Source organism: Papio anubis, chromosome 7 (assembly GCF_008728515.1).
Source record: "Papio anubis isolate 15944 chromosome 7, Panubis1.0, whole genome shotgun sequence".
NCBI classification, from domain to species: Eukaryota; Metazoa; Chordata; class Mammalia; order Primates; family Cercopithecidae; genus Papio; species Papio anubis.
This window is the reverse complement of record NC_044982.1, coordinates 135,042,630-135,047,324: the sequence shown is the minus strand read 5'-3', so window position 1 is coordinate 135,047,324 and position 4,695 is coordinate 135,042,630. Positions and strand designations below refer to the sequence as shown.

The 4,695-nt window shown below is 40.3% G+C and overlaps 1 pseudogene; it reads right to left on the bottom strand.

Annotated features, from left to right (window-relative positions):
• Positions 1-11: 11 nt before the first annotated feature.
• Positions 12-1,175, bottom strand: LOC116275662 (annotated as a pseudogene).
• Positions 1,176-4,695: the final 3,520 nt, after the last annotated feature.

The following is a 4,695-nucleotide window of genomic DNA, read 5'->3' as shown; positions in this document are numbered from 1 at the left end:
CCCCCCCAATTTTCTTAATGTAAGTGCTGACTTCCTTAATGATTTCCTCATATCTCTACTGGCTATAGGGTGGCTCGGTGGAATCCATTTTGTTAACACCAACAATTAGTTCTTTCACACCCAGTGCGTAAGCCAGAAGGGCAGGCTCTCAGGTCTGCCCATTCTTGGAGATACCAGCCTCAAACTCACCAACACCAGCAGCAACTATTAGGACAGTACAGTCAGCATGAGATGTCCCTGTAATCATATTTTTGATGAAATCTCTGTGTCCTGGGGCATCCATGATAGTCCCATAGTACTTGCTGGTCTCAAATTTCCACAAGGAGATATGAATGGTGACACCACGTTCACGCTCAGCTTTCAGTTTATCCAAGACCTAAGCATACTTGAAGGAGCCCTTTCCCATCTCAGCAGCCTCCTCAAATTTTCAATGGTTCTTTCGTCGATGCCACTGCATTTATAGATCAGATGGCCAGTAGTGGTGGACTTGCTCGAACCTATGTGTCCAATGATGACAATGTTGATATAAGTCTTTGCCTTTCCCATTTCGGCTTTTAGGGGTAGTGTTCATGACACCTATGTTCTGGTGGCAAACCCGTTGCGAAAAAGCCCTATATGCTCTTTTACATGGTTTTATTGTATCAGCTAAAGGGCTGCTGATCTCCAAATCTGATGAAACTGCCTAATTTGGCTCGGTTTTCAATGACAATAGTGAAACATACTGAATAATGTGGAAAATACATCATTGAGGAATCATGCAGATGAATGGAAGTCATTAACTCAATTAAGATATGCCTGCTCTGAGAATATGGTATCACAGCAGTCTATCTGGATGTATTAATGGCAAGATAAATATTTTCTGCATCTGAAATCTACTCATATCTGTTGTTTTTCTAAATATATGATTTTTTTTGATGCTGATCAGAAGATCTGATTCTTCCTTCTACAATAGTGGAATGCCTAATTTAGGAGTTTTGTGCAATGGAACATTCATGAGCTTTGAAGTTACAACTGTGAAGTTTGATCGCTGCTTTTATGACCCATCAGCTGCCTACTCTCCTTGACTCTCAGGTGTCATTGAAGATTACATGAGATACACCAATGCAGAGCTCAGCAAATGATAATTTCTTTCCTTCTCTCCCTCTCCTTTTCTTTCTTTCTTTTCTCTCCTTCCTTCCTTCCTTCCTTCCTTCCTTCCTTTCTCTCTCTCTCTCTCTCTCTTTCTTTCTTTCTTTCTTTCTTTCTTTCTTTCTTTCTTTCTTTCTTTCTTTCTTTCTTTCTTTCTTTCTTTCTTTCTTTCTTTCTTCTTTCCTTCCTTCCTTCCTTCCTTCCTTCCTTCCTTCCTTCCTTCCTTCCTTCCTTTTTAGATGGAGTCTTGTTCCTTTTCTTTCTTTGCAAAGAGCTACAGGTTGTAAAACATTTCCTGAAGTCTCTGAAGTCTATTTTAGGGGTGTATGTAGGACTAGAGTATGAATTTATTCTGACTCGACTCTATTTCTCTGTTACTCTGTATTGTTGAAGAACCAAAAAAATTGCTTTCTGAAGAATGCCTGTTTGAGTTCTGGGGTTAAACAATGAAATATATATATTTCTACTTGTTCAGCAAGAAGGGGAGTCAGAAGGCTAATATGTTGAAATAAGTGCCCCATGAATGATTCTTATCATTTAGACCAATTAGTGTTCTATGATTATCATGAAACTGGCAGAATGCAGCACTCAAAAATCACTAGACAGATTAGAGAAGCACAGGCATGAACGGGACAGAAAGGGGTTAGTGAGAGTTCATGAATGAATAGCAAGTAGATATATTTAATGCATTTATGTGCCAAAATCCAACAGTGAAAATACATTCTGCAAAATTTCTTTCTAAAAGTGAGGCATTTAGTCAATGGGGGGAAATGGCCCTTATGGTTTTAATTAGCTTTGATTCATGCAAATTTTACTATCAGCCTTGAGCAGATCTAAGGAGGTAGACCTTTGAAGTTGCTGTTGAGTTCCTTCTGTTGACGGTGTTGAATTAGAATTCTGGAGGAGCCAATGAAAATAACATGCAAACATTATGGCCATTTGTTATCATTATAAAATGTGATAATGTCATTGCTGACTTACAAAGATGATGACCTGAAAGGCCGTGACATTATGACATTACATTTTATCAATAATGAAAAATTGCTGCCTTTGCATGGTGGTTGGTGAGCTCAGGCGACCATGGAAGGAGGCTGTAAGCCTTTTTGTTTATTCTAGATTGAAAACGGAAACAAATCAGCAGTTAGAGATTTATTAGGTCGCCAAAGGAAAAAATGGCATCTTGTCTTACCCTATCTGTGGGGAAAGCAGGAGGACCTCACTGACCCACGGGGTTTAATATTCATTAGCAAGAGGCTTGCTTGCAAGTCACTTAAATGGTGGTGAAGTCTGCCTTAATAACAGGTTTTAAGGCTTGAGGGAAAATATGCTGCCCAAAGAAGCTGTGATGTGTGAGCATAAACAGACAGTGTGCCTTTTTGGGAAGGGACCTGACAGATGGGCTGTCATTCCACGAATAGGGCACAGCTGATGTTAAGGCGTCAATTAGCTTATTAGCTTGTTGTTCTTAGATTGGAACTAGGAAATAACTTTCATGACTGTGAAACTATTCATGCACTATTCTTCAACATTTAGAGGACACGATGGAGGTGAAAGAGTCATCCAAGATCATTCTAAACCTCACGTAGCACAGCCATGCTTTTCTGACCATGAGCAGTCATAAATCCGGTACCTGTGGATGAGCTAAAAAAAACCTTGAGCCCGAATGCCATGCTGAAAGGCCCACAAAAGCTGTGGCTTCTAAAGCCTCCCTAATAACTCATGCAGAGATTGAGGCTTTTGTAAGTCTTAGAAAAGATAATTTTCACAAAATATGAGGAAGGGGCAAGGTGGCAACTCATCTATCCTGTTTTTCCCCCTTGCATTTGTTCTATCAGAGAGCTGTAAAGAGTGGGCAACATATATAAAATTCTGAGTCTAGGTCCTAATATAAAAACTTGAAAGGAATGTAAAATCTTTAGATTTGAGGTGTAAAATAGATTTTCTTCCCTTTTCTCTTTTATGCAGGTGTTTCATGGCAGACACATAAAATACCTATTTATTCGTAGCATTTTATTTCCCTTTCACCTTATGCTTCTGCTTAGGTTTGGGGGAGTTCATGTCAATTTCAGTTTCTCTGGGGGCAATAAATTGACCAACCTGGGTTTTGGCTCACCCAAGGGAACATTTCCATCTACCTCCTCTGGTGCAGTTCCTGAAGTGGATGCATGCGTGTGTGTGTGTGTGTGTGTGTGTGTGCACATGTGCCCGTGGGCATTGCCCTCTGTCCAGCCTTGAGTACTGTTTTGGAGGTTGTGATTCTGAGCAGCAGAATACTCTCCCTGTCCTGGTGCTTATCTGACTGCCTACCTCCCTGAGGGAGCTCCAGCTTAGCCTTCCAGTTGAGGCTTGCCTGGTTTCAGTCTGCAGTGCCAGTCACTCTGATCTTTCACTGGTGGGCAGCTCTTCTCAAGGCCTCTTGGCTGTGTTGACTCCCACCCATCCTACAAATCTCAGCTGAAGCCTCACCTTGAGCTACTATAAGAATCACTGCTAGAAATAAACCTCAGGTAGCTCCCTGACCAATCCTCAAACACCTAGGGAAACCCAGAGCATTCTTTCCATGACCTAACAAGAAGCAGTGGTTCTCAAAGTGTGGTCTGTAGATCAGCAGCATCAGCGTTACTTGGGAACTTGCCAGAAAAGCAAAATCAGTAACTCTGATTCAGGGCCCAGCAATCTGTGTTTGAACAGTCGCTCCAGGTCATTCCAATGCAAGCTCTAGTTTGAGAGCCACTAGCTGCAGGGAATGTTTGAAGTTTTTCTTGCCCTCACGGCATTAATGGGACAACTCTTAAGTAGCATCTATGCGTTAAAAATAAGTGTGTTTCATTTTCTTACTGTTCAATTATGATTTTCATGTCCTTTCCTTCTAAAAAATCCTGGAAGCAGGGGTAAGGCCGCATTCAGTCTGGCTTGCTTGTTTTGTTTTACTTCAACCAGGTAGGGCCTTGTACAAAGAGAAATGGTTATTTGATATAACATAATTCGAAAAGCCACAAGAGTATTTCTCTTTTCTTGCAGAAAGGTGCTGCCTGACGTTCAATCTTTGACGATGAATCCCCCTGGTTTAAGATAGCATTAGATGAAAAATATCCCTGGGAGGGGTCACGGGTTAACCTATCAGTGAAGTATACTTTTATTAAGAATGGGTTTGAGGCAAACCCCTGGTATTCCAGGATTTACTATTCTAAGCTTCGATGATTTGCAAGTAATCTAAAAAATTTATGACATTTAGAAAGCATACCGTTTGCTGTGGAAACCAATCATATCCCTGGTGGGTGAGCCTAAGAGATGACCCAGAATCTTTATCTTAAGGCAGCTTAAAAAAATCTTTGTCATTTTGTTGTTAAAAAAAGGGAGAGAGGATAAAATGGCATAGGCCTAATGGGGTTGTTATGAAGATTAAATAAATTAATCCATGTACTCCATTTTACATAAGACCAGATAAGTACATCATATATGTGAGATATGATGATGACAATTGCCTCCTTGTTCCTTTAGAATTAACTCTTGTTATAGTTTACTACTGTCTTATTTGAGAAAATGGAATTTTCAAATTAGTTATTA